General features: G+C 47.9%; 1 protein-coding gene across 4 annotated transcripts in view; it reads right to left on the reverse strand.

The window, feature by feature from the left end:
- Nucleotides 1–19,344, reverse strand: part of KLHL29 (kelch like family member 29) — a 312,316-nt gene that overhangs the window by 259,230 nt on the left and 33,742 nt on the right. The window lies entirely within an intron of this gene.

The following is a 19,344-nucleotide window of genomic DNA, read 5'->3' on the forward strand; positions in this document are numbered from 1 at the left end:
AAATGTATGGCAAAATACATGTAAGTCAAAAGACTAATGTCAACACTAAGAAAGGAAAACAGCTGCAACTTCCATCAGAGACAAAGGTCTAGTTTCTCTACTATTAGAAAAAGTTCTTAAAATTGAGAAGAAAAAGACCAAGACAGAAAAAATGAACAAAAAATGTGCACTGTGTACAGAGAGACCGCCTTTAGACCTAAAAAAAAAAAAATGCTCAACCCTACACAACATTACACAAATATCAGTCAAAACTAAGCTGAAATACACCTCTTACGATACTGGCAAAATCCACAAGTTTGACAAATGTTTTGTGGTAAGGCTGTGGAGAACCACTTACCAGCAGGGGAACACAAGATGGCATGGCCCCAGAGAGGGGAATTTAGCAATACCTGATGACATTACGTACGTTTTTATCTGTGACCCATTCACTCCACTTGAAGACATACCTTCAGGTGTACGAAAACACATGCTAGAGATTACTCATAGTGGCATTGTTGGCAAAAGAAAAGATCAGCAACGATCTAACAGGCCACTGGCAGGGACTGGGTGAATCCACTCCAGTGCAGCCACACAGTACGGTGGGAGCATCCCGGGCCAGAGAGGACAGCCTTGCTGGGCTTACATGGAGACACGTCAGGGCTATGTGGAAAAGTGGGCAAAGCACAGTGAAGAAAAGCATACACACTAGGCGACTCGTGGAAATAAGAATGAATATAAAATCTGCTCATGTGGTAGCACCCGGGTGGCTCAGTAGGTTAAGCGTCTGAATATTAAATTTGAACTAGAAATATCAATTTGAAAACAAACTGTATTAAATAAATATATTCCCTGGTTCCATCCACTAAACAGTCCTAGAATGAGCATCCCTAGTGGTTAGATCTTTGTTTTAAATCCCTGACTAAAAAGAACCAGAATTCCCCATGAAAATGAGTGAATCTAGGTCTGGAACAGTTAAAATACACGGTCTGTCTGGGACATACTATGCCTAAAAGCAAAGAAGTACTCAAAGAGGGACATGAAGTCTTCTTCACAAAAACTTTCACCTAATAAATGTAGAAAGAATGAAAGAATCAGAAAATCACCATCTACTCCTGAAATAACTGGTTTGGGTAAGGGTTCTCAAGGAATGAAAGTTATTGGAAACAGTATATTTGCCTAGTGCTTAAGTATCACCCCACAGGTTACCACAGAGGGAGAAACCTATCACCACTTTAAACCCAGTGATTAAACTTAACTTTATCAGAGCACCTGGGTGGCTCTGTCGGTTACGCATTTGACTTTGGCTCAGATCCTGATTTTTATTTTTTATATTTATTTTTGACAGAGAGACAGAGTACAAGCAGGGGAGGGGCAGAGAGAGAGGGAGACACAGAATCAGAAGCAGGCTCCAGGCTCTGAGCTGTCAGCACAGAGGCCGACGCGGGGCTCGAACTCACAAACCTCGAGATAGTGACCTGAGCCAAAGACCGACGCTCAACTGACTGAGCCACCCAGGCGCCCCTCAGATCCTGATCTTGAGGTTCACGGGCTCACAAGTTCGAGCCCCGCATTGAGCTCTGTGCGGACAGCTCAGAGCCTAGAGCCTGCTTTGGATTCTGTGTGTCCCTCTCTCTCTGCCCCTCCCCGACTCATGCTCTGTGTCTCTCTCTCAAAAATAGTAAACATTCAGAAAAAATAAACTTAACTTAAACTTAACCAAGGGGCACCTGACATTATGCACCTTTGTATGTGATGCCACATATGAACCATTTATGAAGTATATTCTTGACAAAAGTGTAGAACCCAAACCCAGCCAAGTCTTTAAACCTAACTCCCAATTTATAGGAAATACAGGGGACAGAGGAACAAGTCAGACTCCATTGCAAGGAAATAACTGGGCAAATCTAGAATGTGGGACATTCTACAGGAAAACTAGCCTGGTCTCTTCAATGGCATGAAAGCGCAAAAGGGGCTGTTCTAGAATAAAATAGAGAGACATTAACAACTAAATGTAATGTATGAATGAATAAAAATTTTTTTGGCCATTGGGGAAATGTGAATGTAGAACAGGTGTAAGATGACAGTGGGGAATTATTATTAATTTTCTTAGACATGATAATAACAATGAGGTAATATAGGAGAATGTCCCTACAGTTAGGACACATATACTAAAGTAGTTAGGGATGAAGGGTCTGGGCATTTGAAACTTTCAAAAAGTTCAGCAAAACAAACAAACAAACAAACAAACAGCATATATACATACACCTTAGCTAAATATGCACACAACTATGTGTCAGAATATCAAAATGATTGAATCTAGGTGGTATGTGTTCAGAAATTCCTTTTATTCTTCTTTCCACTTTTCTCTATGTTTGAAATTTCTCATAATAAAACTTGGAGAAAGGAAAAAGAATCTTAGATTGGTTCCAGCACAAGGCCCTAAAGTGGTGTCACATTTGGGGTGACAGTGACGATTTTAGGTTGGAACATTGAAACATAGAAAACTAAATGCTCACCTTGACCAGGAAAAAATTATAAGGCACCCATCAAATATTTAACTCTGAACAAGGTAACTTCCTGGTGAAAACCACATGTTATTCTGGTTTGCAAAACGTACCCTTTCTTCCTTTTTTCCTTCCTTCCTTCCTTCCTTCCTTCCTTCCTTCCTTCCTTCCTTCCTTCCCTCCCTCCCTCCCTCCTTCCTTCCTTCCTTCCTTCCTTCCTTCCTTCCTTCCTTCCTTCCTTCCTTTCTTTTTGTGAATACAATTTATTGTCAAATTGGCTAACATACAGTATATACAGTGTGCTCTTGGTTTTGGGGGTAGATTCCCATGGTCCATCACTTACATACAACACCCAGTGCTCAATCCCAACAAGTGCCCTCCTCAATGCCCATCACCCATTTTTTTCCTCTTCCCCACCCCCATCAACCCTCAGTTTGTTCTCTGTATTTCAGAGTCTCTTATGGTTTGCCTCCCTCTCTGTTTGAAATTATTTTTTCCCCTTCCCTTCCCCTGCGGTCTTCTGTTAAGTTTCTCAAGTTCCACATGAGTGAAAACATATATCTGTCTTTTTCTGACTGGCTTATTTCAGAATGTACCCTGTTTCGAATTGTAGACTGCTACCTAGGTGACTGCCAATGAATCACAGCTCCTGTAATCATTCTGCACACACCTGTCCCACACGGACTCTGTGCTTGGCCATATGCATTAGTTTCCTATTGCTGCTGTAACAAATTACCCAAACTTAGTGGCTTAAAACAACATAAATTTATTATTTTATGGTTCTGGAAGTCAGGAGCCCAAAATGAGTCTCACTGGGCTAAAATCAAGGTGTCAGCAAGAGCATTCCAGAACCTTTTTCAGCTTTGAGTGGCTGCCTGCATTCCTTTGCTTGTGGCCCCTTCTTCTGACTCCAAAGCCAACCTGTGCATTACTCCAAGCTCTGCTTCTGTCCTCACATATTTTTCTCTGACACTGACTCTTCTGTCTACCTCTTTCACTCACAGGGACCTTTGTGATTCCACTGGGCCCACCTGTATAATCCAGAATAATCTCCATCTCAAGATCCTTAACTTCATATCTGCAAAAGCTCTATTGCCATGTGAAATACAACATAGTCACGGTTTTCAGGGATTAGGATGAGGACATCTTTAGGGCCATTATGCTCCTTGCTGCACTATGTGACTGGCTTTAGCCAATGAGATAAAACAAGCATGATATGAGCAGAAGCTTGATATGTGCTTGTACAGGGGGTTTGTCCTCTGGGAACTTCCAGTCTTAGGATACTTACTCTCAGAACTCAACCACCACAGTGTGATGCTGTGAAGAACCCAACGGAGCCACAGGGAGAGGACACATGGAAAGGAGGTGAGGCTCTGGCCAACAGCCCCAGTGGAGCTCTGGTCCAACAGCCAGCAACTACTTGCCGTGTGAATGAGCCACCTTGGTCAAGGCACTCTAGCTGACATCACGGAAGAGCAGAGATGAACCGTCCTGGCTGGGCCCTGCCCAAACTGCAGAATCCCGAGCAAATGATGACTGTTGTTCTTTTAAGCCACTAAATTTGGTCTGGATTTTTGCCTAGTGAGATATAAACTGAGACAGGATGTTTGCTATAAGCCAGTTAAATGCTGGAGAACATATGTCAAAAGTGTTGACTTTGGGTTTAGAATTCAGCAACCCTCTTTACGGTAATAATTCGATAGAAGAGCTTGTGTTCCATTAAGCTCTTTCTGAATCTGTGAAAATAAAACCATGTCACCTACAGAAAAGACAGTGCCTTTTCCCCTAGTCTCTCTAGCAAGAGGGAAGCCAATTTATCCATGTGAAGGCCCATGTTAAAATAAAGGGGCGGGTGTGGGCAGAATACTGAAGAATTTTCACAACGGCAATAGCAATCTGAAACCAACCTCAATCTCATGGCATTAAATGAGTTTCTGGTATAAACTGCTGCTCCCAGATGAACTAGATTAGGATGACTGTTGATGTCACCCAAGTCTGTTGTTTTAAATAACCGATTCAGAGGCTGGTTTGCATAGACTTGGCCTACTTACTATACCTTGCCCACACATTCTGCTGAACTAGGAATTTCAATTGAGCCAGCGACCCAGCTGAGCCATAGCGCGGGGGATTGATTTTCAGAGAGTCTTGATCTTGCAATGAGCTTTTGCTACAGTGGGTGGAAACCAGTTACTTTCTGGTCTGTGAGAATTTGTGTTTACAGTTTCATTCCTCTTGGAAAATATGCTTAAAATCATTCATCCTCCACTCCCCTTCCTTCTGGTCTACAATGCTCCTAGCAACCGCAAAGGAATAAACAGACCCAGCTTCTAGTCAGAGAAATGGCACCCAAGTCTAAGGCATATTTTTAATTTATAGCTCTGGGCATGAAAACGTTGACCTAGCAAGACATGGACTTAAATGGTGCCCCAACAGCAAACAGCAGAAATCACTCTCATTTTCCCTGTGGCTGTGGAAGGCTGGCTGCATCTCCAAAGCATTTTCAGGTCTACAGGTAACTAACTTGACCCGAGACCCACAAAATCATCAAGGCTCCTCTTCCTGCTTCGCAGCGCTCAATGCACACCTGTGGCTTTGTACAGCTAGCGACGAGAGCCGCCCAGCAGATCCACACCTGCGACTCATCTGCTTTTCTCTGGGCTGCCCTTGGTGCCTAAGTCCACAGACAATGAGGAAAGGCAGTGCTATTAGGCTGCTGAAGCACAGACTTCCACAGTGCTGCAGGCAATAGCGAAATAATTAACACCACATCTGAAGGGAAGAAAAACCGGCTCTCCACATGGCTTTGTAACTGCAGCTTTCAAGGGACTAAAGGTAGACTCCTTTGATGATGGGGGAAAAAATAAACAGAAGGCTGTTTGCATCTCTTAAATCCATAGATGTTTACGGGGTATGGACAACGTGCTCAGCTCAGTGCTAGGCACTGTGGGTAACACCAAAGGAAAACGAAAACAGCCCAGTGGACTCAGAGCTCAGTCGTCTGCAGTAAACCTATGCAAGTAGAAGTAATGGAAGGAACCCGCCAGTTAATGAGGGAAACAACCATGACAATGGCCATGTAGTTTATTTTAGGAAGAGTTGTAGATTGGAAAAGCTTGGGGCAGAAGATTAGAAATAGTGGGAAAATGCATGTCTTAAAAACTCTACAACTGAGAAATAACAGCTGGAAGCAAAGAAGGGAAGAACAGGGAGGAGGCAATTGCTTTTTTTCTTTCTTTTTAAATAGAAGACCCAGAACTAGCCAAGTACAATTGCCTGGGGCTATTCAGTGCTGGGGCAAAGGGTCCCAAACACCTCCACAGGCCTTGAGGCATGTGACAAAGAGGGCAGTTACACTATTCATAGCAATGGTCTCCTCAAACTGGTTAAAACATTATGTTCTACTTCCTATGCTTAAAAACGCAGAGGGTGATGTTCAGTGGTCACTAGTTAGAAAGATTTCTTCCAAAAAGAGTTAATTTAAGTATGGGCACTTAAATGAATAAACTTAGTGGAGTAGAAAATTGATTTATGTGCAACAGCTGCTTATTTCCCAAACTTGGGAGTTGAACTTGACTTGTCCTTCACCATGTCACCCAAAAGGATTCCCTAGCCCTGCTGATTCTTTGCCACGACCACTAGGATTGTCCCGTTAAGGATCATCATGTCCACTTGGAAGCTATGTCTCTCAATGGCATGTAACTTCTCTCCCATCCAGCCTAGCCACCGCCTTCATTTGACAAAGCATCTTTCTAACGTGATGCCTTCACTCATATGCACAAAACCCTCCAGGGGCTCCTGTAGCCTGAAGGATGGCCCTCAAGATCATTCAAAATATGACCCAGTCTATGTCTCCAGTGTGGTGTCCCAATACCTGTCACCTACCAACCTTGCATTCTGTGCCTTCACTGCTCACCATGCATTCACGCCTCTATGCCATTGGGCATGCGGTTCCCACTACCCAGAAGGCACCTCACCATTCTGCCATAGCTGTTGACATGCCCCATTCCCAAGGCCACACTGAAATGCTGCCACCTTTGGGGTGCTTTCCCCAGTGAGTTAATCATGTCCTCATCCTTCCATCACACTCAGCTTCTACCACACACTGGCCTGCATCGAGCTATGGGACGATGTGAAGGCAGGGGATGGGGCTTGCTTATGACAACACCACTAAGTCCCCTCAGCCAGCCCCAGCCTGGACTTCCTCTCTGCTTCCCAGATCCTCCCTCAGCCCATTTCCACGGACACCGGCTCCTCCCGCCCCAGGCCTTGACAGGCACAGGCCACATGACGACAGAGCATTTGTGTGCTGCTCACAGCCTGACCGGTAGCCAATGGGCCCTGAGGAGGCTGGGGATTTAATCACAGTAATGGCTCAGTGTAGCCAGTCTCGCCCCATTATGGACAACTATTTACAGCATGTCAAAACCCAGCCCCCTGCAAAGCCACTTCATCTGACCCACATATTTGTCCTTTTGTAAAAATGTGTATAAAACCCCAGTAACTGGTTCACCAGAAATGGCCTGGGGGAAGGAATCTCAATCTCTCCATTACTCTCTTTCTTCCTTCCTGTCTAAAAGGCCCAAGCACGAAATTAGGAGAAGTTCAGTCCACTCCAGAACTATACGTTACGACTGCCTGAAGTTCCAATTAGGGCTGTATTCTTGATTGGTGCCCTCGCCCGACCGCAAGGGGTGGACAAGCCTTGCTCTCCCACAGAACAAAACCATGGCTCGTTGCCTTGTCAAAGCACAGAGTTTGGAACAGGAGCCACAGGCTTGGCTTATTTAAAAGACTACACACTCACACACACCCCACCACAGACACTCTCTGAGACGGAGAACATTTACTGGACATTTTTCACTTTGTGAAAAGATCCCATTATTAGTTTGTGAAATCAGACTGGGAATCTATTTGCCTCTGTGAGGTGTCTCCTATCGGCGCCCTTCTCTTCCTAGCTACTGCCAGGGATGCAGGCTATTCCCTGTCCTAATCCTCTGGGTGCCCAGGCACCCAAGACAGCACTGCAAATGGCTTCTGGCCTCCGCTCTGCACCCCCACTCCCCCAGCCCCACACTCCCTCCTAGGGGAGGGAGTTTTGGAACAACAGGATCCAGGGCAACATCCTAATGGATCTCTAGTCCCCATAACTCAGGTGCCCTGGCAGCTTTGTAAAGAGATTTAAGTACATGCTTTGTAGGATTTTCTTGTCACAGAGCTAACCCTTCTGCTGTTGGAGACTCAGGACTAGCATAGACGTCCATCCTCCAATGGGCTAGAGAGACTTTGCAGAAGGGGCAAATGTGGGCACATCCACGGGCACTCTCCCTGCTGAGGGTGCTGGCCAGAGGGAAGGAGGCTTTCCCTGGACAGGTTGGGGCACTCACTCCGGAAATCGTCAAGGAGGCAGCACCAGGCTCCTCAGGATGAACCCAGAAGTCTCCTTTGATTTTTCTCTTTCCTTGCCCCATCCCCCTACATCCTCCTCAACACCCTGTAGGTTCCAGCCCCAAATAAATCTCAATGCCTTTCCTGTCCCTTCTTCCCCCCAACCCTGCCACCGCCATGTCACATGGTTCCCAGAATGAAATCTACATAGTGACTACCGCCCATGGGGTCCCAAGGGCTCTGGTCTCTCACACTTCTCCAGCCTCTTCTTCAGCCTGTTATCCCCTGGCTCCTTTCCATTCCTCAGCCATACCAGCTCCTCCTGCCTCAGTCCCTGTTCATCTTGCTCAGCCCTGGCTTTTTCTCTTGCAGGTCTTGTTCAAACACACCTCCTCAGAGAGGCTTCCTCTGACCTCCCATCCACGGAAGCGGCCCGGCCTCCTCCCTCAATCCCTCCAACACATCACCCTGTCGGTTTAGTAGAGCAGTTCCCACAAGCTGCAGTGGTTTTTAAAATTTACTTACTTCTTTTTTTTTTTTTTTTTTAATTTTTTTTTTTTTTTCCCAACGTTTATTTATTTTGGGGACAGAGAGAGACAGAGCATGAACGGGGGAGGGGCAGAGAGAGAGGGAGACACAGAATCGGAAACAGGCTCCAGGCTCTGAGCCATCAGCCCAGAGCCTGACGCGGGGCTCGAACTCACGGACTGCGAGATCGTGACCTGGCTGAAGTCGGACGCTTAACCGACTGCGCCACCCAGGCGCCCCTAAAGTTTACTTACTTCTTATTTATGAACCGCGTGCCCTTTCTGGAAGTGCAAAGGTAGGGATCTGGTCCTCCTGTGCAATATCGTAGCCCCAGCATGTGCACAATGGCTGGCCCTTAGCAGGAGTTTGGTAAATATCTGCTTGAATGGATGAATAAAGAAGGTTCACCATTAAAAAAATAGCCAATGAACTAATGAGGTAACTGGGCAGTACACAAAGATGTGTGCATTGTTCACAAGGAAAGTTTGAAAATAATTTAAATAGCCAACAAAAGAGGACTGCATAAATCAATGCTTTAGCATTATGAATTATTGAATGCTATTTAACAAGGATGAGTTAGATATTCAAGCATTGATGTGGAAAAGTGCCTGAGATACTCTAAGTGAAAAAAAAAAACAGGTTATGATATGCATAAGCATGATTTCACTTACGGTGAAAAAAAACACACCCTGTCACACTAAATAGCATGTTTATACATCCATAAAAACCTTAAACGAAAGAATGAGGAAAAAGAGAAAAGATAATCTGGAATTGATACCTATAGTTTTAGAGTGTGGTTATCTTTGGGGTAGGTGGTATAACGAAGTATTTTCATTCACTTCTTTTTTGTTCCTATTTTCTGATTTTTAAAATAATGAACATATATTGCTTTTGTAATAAGAAAAAGATAAGGGTCAGTTTGAAATGAAGAATAATATTCTACCATCTGTATTCATGGCAGCCACAGAGAAATTGCTGCTGGTGGAGGGGGGCAAGACCAGCCAGGAGCCCTTCGCAGTGGTCCCCCGAGAGGAGGTGGTGGTGGGGCTGCAGGGAGTAATTATTCTCACCCCATTTTGAGCCCGCTTCAGAGAAAATACACTTGTTAGATAATAAAAACAGAAGCCTCCAGGCATATTTCCCTCCCACGGAGAAAGACCAGCTGTGGCTTTCTTCCACATTATTCACCCCATTGAGGCTCTCCACCCTGGGCTGTGCACACAGATCACACACGTTTACATAAAGGACCCATCTGCAAACTCCAGGGCACCTGTAAACCCAACTCTGGCCCCTGGAGGGTCAGAAGAGCCAAGGGTGTCTTGGCTCCAGGGGACCCCTTGTAACTGTTTGGAACAGAATCCAAAATCTGGTGCCTTCTCCAGCAGCTACCCACACAGGTGCTAGAAAGCCCTTAGGCAATACTGTGGCAGTGATTCTCCAGAAGCCTTCCCAGGTTGCATGGCAGGTGGGGAGGGATAGCTGCTAAACCACTGTCTCAAGTCTGTATGCTTCTCAAGTCTGTATCTAGAAAGTCATTTTATTTTATTTTATTTTATTTTATTTTATTTTATTTTATTTTATTTTATTTTATTTTATTTATTTTAAGTTTATTTATTTTGAGAGAGAATGTGTGCACATGCGAGTGTGTGCACATGAGCCCATGGGAGAGGGGCAGAGAGAGAGGGAGAGAGAGAATCCCAAGCAGGTTCTGTGCTGTCAGCATAGAGCCCGACTCAGGGCTTGACCTCACAAATGGTAAGATTATGATCGGAGGCAAAATCAAGAGTTGGACGCTTAACTGACGAGGCTACTCAGGCACCTCTAGGAAGTCATTTTAAGAGGTAATTGTAAATCAGTTGTAAGGTCAAAAAACAAATCCAGACTTGTCATGAGTTAATTCAAAATGGAGTTATACAGGGACAGTTCTGTGTGTGACCAGGAACAATTCTCTTTGCCTCTGGGCCTCAGTTTCATCATCTATACAATGAGGAGTACAGACCAAACATCCTCCAAGGGACTTGCAGGGCTGATGGTCTGTGGCTCTGGGATTTGAGGGTCACTTTTTATTTAAAAAAATTTTTTTTAATGTTTTATTTATTTTTGAGACAGAGAGAGACAGAGCATGAACAGGGGAGGGTCAGAGAGAGGGAGACACAGAATCCAAAGCAGGCTCCAGGCTCCGAGCTGTCAGCACAGAGCCTGATGCGGGGCTCAAACTCATGGACCGCGAGATCATGACCTGAGCCGAAGTCGGCCGCCTAACTGACTGAGCCACCCAGGGCCCCCAAGGGTCACTTTTTAGAAGAGACAAAATTCATTCCCAGGCTCTAACCTAGGCCATCAACCACAGCAGCATGTTACTACTCTCAGCAAAGAGATCCCTATGGTTTGGTATACGCAAGGTGGGCTGCCTGGTGGAGGTGAAGGCTGAATTGTGCTTTGAATAATGGGTTGGATTTAGCTAACTGGAAATGGCATCAGGCACTGATGTAATGACCCAAAGTACTGTCACTTTTGCACCAGCTTGAGGGCCCCAAGAGCCCTTCTCAGGGAGGGATGCAACTGTGTGGGGTTTTCCAGGGTTCTGAGCTGAAGAAGGCAAGGTTTATGAATTCTAAAGCATCAGATAATCAACAGGTTTCTTTTAAAATTTTTTTTTTCAACGTTTATTTATTTTTGGGACAGAGAGAGACAGAGCATGAACGGGGGAGGGGCAGAGAGAGAGGGAGACACAGAATCGGAAACAGGCTCCAGGCTCTGAGCCATCAGCCCAGAGCCCGACGCGGGGCTCGAACTCACGGACCGCGAGATCGTGACCTGGCTGAAGTCGGACGCTTAACCGACTGCGCCACCCAGGCGCCCCACAACAGGTTTCTTTTAAAGAACACGCAGCATACCATGCAGCTATAGAAAGTGATGTTTGCGAAGTTAAACAGCCACCTAGGGCAGTGCTTTCTGAAGGAGTAGGGAAACCAGGAACGAGGTCTATGTAAAGAAGTAGAGAACAGTACACTTGTTTTCAAAGTGTGGTTCACGGGCCAGCAGCAGTAGCAGCATCACTGCTGGAAGTTTGTTAGAGAGGCAGAATCTCAACTGAATCCGAACTGTCGAGGTGGGCCTCCTTATCTGTGTTCTGACCAGCCTTCCAGGTGATTCTCATACGGGTGGTATTTGAGAACGGAGGGCGGGGGAGAGTCTGGGATCACAAGGCCGGGACTTGAATCCTAGCAGCTGAGTACCCTCAACAACCCACTCAACCCCAGTTTTCTCTTTCATAAAACGGGGTCTGTTCATTCCTCCCCAGAAGGATTGTTGCAAAGACTCAAGTAGTGAATGTGTATCAGGTGCCTAGTACAAGCATGAAAAAATTATACCCATTTGAAAAGTCATGAGAAGGAAACTTACAAAATGAGGGTGGTAGCTGTTGATTTCCTTCTTCTCATCTCTATTTTCTAAACTGTTGAGGAGCAGTTATGATACCTCTAAATCAAACAACCCCAATAATATAGGACAGCGAGAGCCCACATTTGGAGCCTACTCTATCCTTCAGGGCCGGACAGTGGTTTACCTGGCGAGAAGCACACCTCGGCTGCCTGCTGCAGCCTCCCCCAGGACATGTGGGGGCCCAGACCCCCATGCCAGCAACCACTGCTCCAGGGCTGCATAGAAGGGGCTCACATGGGGAGGATAGTTCTTGAGTTCATCAGTGAGGGATCAGGACCAGCTGAGCGTGTGTGTGTGCGTGTGTGTGTGTGTGTGTGTGTGCATGTGCACGCACTTGCACACATGTGCCCAAGTGCAGGCTTACACTGGGGAGAGGTGAATATTCATAATTGTTAACTCAAAGAACTGGTCATTTGTTCCAAGCCCCTTCTTGTGCACAAGGGGGAAGCCAAGGCCCAAAGAGGGGAAGACATTTGCCCAAGCAAGGTCATACCTTTAGTTAGCACCCGAGTCAGGGAGAGAACCCAGAGCCCAGCCTGTCTCAAGCCTGGGCTCAGAGAGGGAGCACAGAGCTTTTCATGGACTGTCTGGAGAGGTGCCCTAAGGGGAAAGTGGGACATTTGGAAACTGAATACCAAAAAGTATCTGGAGGCCAAAGCCCTCAGACCATTCCTTGCATCTTGTGAAAGCTCCATGGTATCCTGAGCTCCTGGGTTTGGGTGCAAGAGGGGTCTCATCACCCCAACTCAGCCACACGTTCCTGTTTGTACTGAGCGTGAATCTCAGCCCAGGTAACATAATATAATATGTGTGAGGGGTGTGGGAGGAAGAGAAGGCTGCCCTTCTTGACCCAAAGAGAATTATAACCCAGATGCACTCTGGCAATGCTGGCTGCACACAGTGGGTGTGTGGTCATTGTTGGTGTGGGTACATAGAGGAGACGGGACATGTATGCCCCTCATAAGACAGGTTAAAGCAATTATGGAATGCCAGGCAAAACAGATGGACGTTGGGTCAAACTAGAAAAATCCTATGCCCGCGTCAGACCCTAAACACCTCAAAAACATTTCTAGGGCTACACGAGCCTCAAGCTCCCAGAGCTACATGCAGGGGACAGGGAAAGACACAGCAGCCTGTCCCAGGTGACTCTGTTCCTTTCCACTTCTGCCCACGCAGACTTCTGGAAGCCGCCCACCTCACCACTCCCAGGCCTCCTGCAGACACAGCTCCAAACTCTTTCCTCTGGATGGCTGCTGTCGTGGGTGAGGCCGGGTGGCAGGTGCTGTCATTAATCCATCAGCGGTGACGGCCTGCAACGCTTCATCAGGGTGTGACACATTTCCACACCAATCAAGAAACGAGCTCGCGAGCATGCTGATGGCTAATCAAGGCTCCAGACAGGGACACACTCCGGCACGCTTGTTAATGGCATTCTCTATTAAACTGGAACCGCCCAGGTATAAAATAGCTGCCCTGATCGGAGCCTCCGTGAGCGCAGGAAGATGGGCAGACAGACAGCTGATGGGCTCCCCACATTGTTTTACTTAACTACAACACGCCAGACTATTCCTGCAGAACAGCTTCCAGTGTTTAAAAATATGTCACAAAACCGACATCAAAGACCTTACTCGTGAACCAACAGGATTTTACATTTTTATCTTTAAATATTTCCCAGTAGGTGAATTACCCAAATTAGTCAATAATAGAACCCAAAATGACTATGTTTAGCCAATTGAGTGTGACACCAAAATGCCTGACCGCATGAGCCATCTCTCCCTCAAAGCCATTTTTAACGTGACTGTCCGCAGGCACTGACAGGTTGCAATTTTTTGCCGTGATGATGGACCGCTGCCGGGGAAGGTTACAAACTAATAAACATGTATGTGGCCACTCGGGGCAGGCCACCCCCCTGCACTTCACACAGAACGCGAAGTTACTATTAATACCCAGAAGTTTTACACATGGCATTTGCACCAATACCAACTTTTCATCAGGATACATCATCCAGAGCACAGCTTCCCACTGTGATAGACTTTCCTGACTCGGGTTAAAGGAGTTACTCAGTAAAGAGTGATTTTTGACAGATTCATTCATTTCCTGTGATAACGCCATACTGTGACGTTCGCCTCCATTTTGGTGTAAATATAGAACACTGTGAAAGTATTTGGAATGATCGACAGGACCCGCGATCGAGCCACACACATGATGATCCTGCTGTGTAATTAGCTGGCCCCTTTTTGTGAAATTTAAAGGACCCTGAGCTCCAGTTAGGTCCTGGGGTTTTGGGAAAGAGGAGGGACATTCAGAGGTGCTCTGGCAGTCGGTCACCTGGCCCGTGGAGTGCCTGATCAAGAGGCCTGGGTATCATTAAATAAGTCATTTAACACCTCAAGTCCGTGTCCCCCTGTAAAAAGGTGACATTACTTTTCTGGTTAGAACAGAAACAGGCCTTGCAAAGAAATGTTCTTTCTGAACGACACATGCAGTCCTTTTCAGAGGTTAGATTCTACTGCCCCTCATGTGCACCCTACCCCCGTGCCAAACTGCATCGCCCCCACTGGAACACAGAAGCTTCCAGAAGAGCTGTCAGCTGTAACTAGGCCCAGCTGTTCATTGAGATCCTGGCACAAAGAGCTGGCAACCGTGCCCTTTGCGGTCCTGGTTATCGCTCCAAGCACTGCATTTGGATCTCAGGCCACACTTTCTGTGGGATGTGGACAAACTACAGCCCATTTAGAGACAGGTGACTGGGAAGCTAAGAGGTCGTGAAGAATTTGAGTGAAGAGCAGGGGAGGGGGGTGTTGTTGCTGCCCTGGAGTTCATTTGCAGCAATGGGGAGGGTGTCATTCCCGTCTGCACACATCCGAAAGGCCATCCTATGGCATGTGCTGGGTGACCCCAAGGGGCAGAGAGAACCAGAGCCACAGGGGACAAGCCGGTGGAGGAGGCTGTGTCTGAAGGAATGGACAGCCGTGTGGGCAGCACGCTCCTGCCCCTGGAGACGCCCAGCAGCGGCTGGGAAGTCACTCGGCAGGGGAGCCCTTGGGGAGCTTGAGAGTCAATGATTCCATAAATAATAGCACCTTGGATTGATACATTTGAGGATGGGCTGTGGCAGGTCAACCAACTGGAATAGATACAAATAAATGTTCCCGCAGGATGGGTCACAAAATACCGACAGAGCCAGACCACAGTGGAATGGTCTCTGCTATTACTGAAGTTACTCCTCTGTCCTGAACATACCCCTTCCGTTTAGTCCCTGCAGCCCCATCCTCAAGAGCTCTTCCCAAGGTGAGCCCAAGGCCATCTCCCAGGGCACAGAAGGGGACAATCCTCCTGTAAGTAGTACTCTCTACATGGTGCATACTCTCGAACTCAAATGCTCTTGAGAATTCCCTGCACACAGGAGACCCTCTAGGACCACCACAAGGCCCCAGGCAAGCTCTTCCCACCTCTGAGCCCCCATTTGTCCCCTAAACAGAAAGAGAACTGGCTTGGATGACCAGTGCCCCAAGGTCCTCCAAGCTTTTTTACAAATGGTTGGGGGACAGAATCATGCCAGCTGCTATTATCCAGCCAAGTCACGTGACAGCCAGTTCTTGGAAATGACGTCACCTGCATCCTGTCCACCTGGCCTAATCTAAGGCAAGCTAGCAAAGCAGCTTAGCTGAGGATTAGCCTCGGGATGCACCTTTTGGGGCTGCTGCTGGGGAGACATCCTTCATCGGTGGCTACAAAAACGGGGCTCGGTCCTGCTGTCTGCTTGGGTTTTCCATCTCTGAAGGATGCACTCTTTTCCATGACTTAATTTCAGGAAAGAAGAGGGAAAGGCAATAATGGAAAGTACCCTTGCCTCTGGCTAGCTTTTGACATTTGGTGTGGGGCTGTGCTCTGGCAAGTGTGAAGTGAGCAGGTTATTTACCAGAGCCCAGAAGAAGCCGCGAGCTCTGTACCCCATGGGGCTGGTCCCTCCTCAGCCTCATGGCCCGCAGCTGGCCTCTCTTCCCTCACTCATGCTCCCTGCCGTGAGTTCCTGGGTTTTGTGTCTCTAGATCAGCATTTCCAATCCTGTGTTTGACTAATGAACTCCATCCGCAGTAATCTATAATTTCACAAACTCCCTACAATTAAAAAAATCGTTTTATCATTTTTGCATGGCTTACAGTAAAAAAGATTTTTAGTTAAATATTTTATATGAGTATATTATTCAAAGATTATATTAAATGAACATTAAAAGACGATTTTTAATAACGTTCATTATATATAAGGACACATTTCAACATTTTTCCATTTAACAAGTTATACACAACATTTCATTTCCTTTAAATTAGTTGTGCAAGGAAAGACTGATTTGTTGACAAATAAAAAACGACATTTTGGTTCTGGGACCAACATATATTTAAAACATAATTGAAACTTAATTATGTGCATCAGCTTCAAAAATAGATGGAAACTGTTTGTGACCTGATCTTTAGAATTCTTACATTTTGAGCTTAAGAAAAATCAACTGCATTATTTTTGTAATGTTCATGTTATCTTAATGATAAGGTGAAGTAGGATTCAGAGAGAGCTGTAAGTTCTTCAAAATAACACATTGCTGGTAATCATTTTTTCCAATCAATGAAAAGACAAGCTAGTTAAATTATCTCTGTATTTTCTGTACCTATCCCAACCCCCCGCCAATTTCCTTCTCTCTTCCTCTCACTTAATGTACTGAAGACATTTAGATGACCTATATAAGAACTTGGATCAGATAAGCACAACTTATGGATCTAGAAAAAATGCCTTTGAGGCAAATTTGCAGAATTATCATTCTTAGGCTCCTCATTAGCCTGGGGTGGCTCAACATAAATGTTCTTTATGTTTCCTGTCTTTGTCACTTTTTATAGCCAAAGAGATCCACTTTGGCTATAAATGAAACCATATATGACAAATTAATAAAAACAATTTAAAAGTATAGAGCAGTCAAAGCGAACCAGAGTGATAAACCAATTGGTGACTGAGTCATGAGCATGGCTGCCTGATCTCCACCAGGCATGCCTTCTCTCATGATACATGTACACACACATGCATGCACACTCACACACATGCACACACACACACACACACTCCAAGGTGCCAAAGTTCCATTTTAGGGCAAACTATGTAAATAGCCACTTACTGACTTTTAAAATCCATAATTAGAAACAAATGCATTTGCCACTTTTAACAACAGTAAGTCCCGAGCATTCATGCTAGAAGTCTCTTGGTTCTACCCACCCTGGGCTGGAGGAGTGGTGGGTGCTGCTTTTATCACAAGACACAGACCGCCCTATACCGAGCTGTGTGTGGAGGGGCTGGCAAGTCAGGCCTGTGGGGGTGGGAAGGGTGGAGGGCTGGGAAGGAGGTGAGTGCCGCATGAGGGCCACAACAGTAAAGGCACGATGTATGGTGACTGGGAGGGGAGAGGTGTGAGCAGTGGTGTGGACTGAGAGACTTCCAGCAGGTAAGAGGCTCCAAAGAGATTTGGGGAATGTGTCGTGGGGATGCGATGTGTGGGATCCCTGGCAACCCTTTTGAGGAAGTCTGTAATAAAGTTCCCATGATTCTTCAGGACAAAGATGGGCTGTTTTCTATGCATCCCTGCTGGAGACTGGCCCATGGGGGAGGGTGGTGGTAGGGGATGCATGGCTGTGCTTGGGCTACCTGCCTAGGACACTCCAGGCTGGAGGAGGAGCTCGGGGGAGTCCCTGAGCACAAACCACAGCCCAGGAGGGCGAGAAGCTCCAACTCAGCACTGCCCCCAACCCAATTAGTGAAGAGCTGGATGAGGTTCCCACGCACACCTCCTCCCTGTCCCAGGCTCGGCCTCTGGGGACTGACATCATGACCAGTAAGAGACCCACCAAGCTGCAGGGGAATCAAACACTCCAAAATCCCTGAGGCCATTTTCCATTGAGGGACCGGGAGTCCAGAGGCCTTCTTTAAGCTGCTTGAGAATTTGAGAGGAAAAAGCAGTGACTCTGCAGCTGCTTAAGAAGGTATCACAAAGGATTTGAATGTAAGGGCCAACAGAGCCCTTGAGCACCGCCAGAGGGGCCGAAGGGGCCCTTGTGCGGACAGAAGAGACCCCCACCGGTCAGCACACACCACCTGTGCGAGCGGGGCCCCGCAGGAGGCCTGCCCGTCCCCAGCCCCAGCCTGGTAGTTTAGGAGAATCACACAGGCTTTTACCTTCCCAGAGAGAAGAGAAACAATAAGCAGGTGGGCGAAAACCACTTCCCAGGACACGAGCTTCTCCAGGGACCACCTGTGGAAGCCAGCCAAAGCCTCCCCCTCAGCTGGGCCTGTGGCTGGGGCCGGGTGGGGATAGAACCCAGCAGTGCCAGCCCCTGCACGCCTCCCCTACACCAGCCTCCCCCCCACAACCTCCCCCACACCAGCCCCCCTAAACTCCCCCACACCAGCGCCCCTAAACTCCCCCACACCAGCCCCCCCAGCAACCTCCCCCACACCAGCCTCCCCCCCAACACCAGCAACCCTACACCTCCCCCACACTAGCCACCCCACACCTCTCCCACACCAGCCCCCCTGCCTCCCCCACACCAGCCCCCCCAACCTCCCCCACACCAGAACCCCCCTGCAACCTCCCCCACACCAGCACCCCCAACCTCCCCCACACCAGCCCCCCCAACCTCCCCCACACCAGCCCCCCCAACCTCCCCCACACCAGCACCCCCCTGCAACCTCCCCCACACCAGCACCCCCCTGCAACCTCCCCCACACCAGCCCCCCCCAACCTCCCCCACGCCAGCACACCAGCACCCCCTGCAACCTCCCCCACACCAGCCCCCCCAACCTCCCCCACACCAGCACCCCCCTGCAACCTCCCCCACACCCAGCCCCTGCACACCTCCCCACACACCAGCGCCCCCCCGCCCCGCAACCCGCCCCCCCACCCCGGAGGCTGCCTACCTTGGATGAAGGTAGAAGAGTGTGAGCACCACCCTCAGAGGGGCCCATCCCAGGACCCACCCAAACACCACTCTAAAGGCACATCTTGGCTGTTCCCCGCCCCCCCGGCTTCAGCGTGGGGTCCTGCTCCCACACGTGGTTTTTGATGCAGCAGAACTCCCCCATCCCAGGGTGGAACCCTCTCGAATCCTCCCTGGTCGGTTGTCACCCCCGTCCCCCCCCCCCCCCAACCCCCCAGGCTCAGTCGGGTGCAGCCAGGCACCCGGAAGGAAGGGCAGACGCCCCTCTCACTGCAGCCGCTCACCACCCACCACTGACCACCCACCACCCACAGAGCTCCTCTCTGCCGCCCCGCCGGGCGCTGGCCTGAGTCGGGGCAGAACCTCGGGTTCGGGTTTGCAGAGGCGGGTCCCCACCGGCCCGAAGGAAAAATCCGCAAGACCCATTCATGGGCTGCTTTTGTTGAATGACTGCAGTGTTTCATTTTCTAAGAAACAGGCACGTAAGTGGCTTGTTGGCATTTTCCCGACGGAGGTGTGGGCGGGCGACT

This window comes from Leopardus geoffroyi, chromosome A3 (genome assembly GCF_018350155.1).
Source record: "Leopardus geoffroyi isolate Oge1 chromosome A3, O.geoffroyi_Oge1_pat1.0, whole genome shotgun sequence".
Taxonomy (NCBI): Eukaryota; Metazoa; Chordata; class Mammalia; order Carnivora; family Felidae; genus Leopardus; species Leopardus geoffroyi.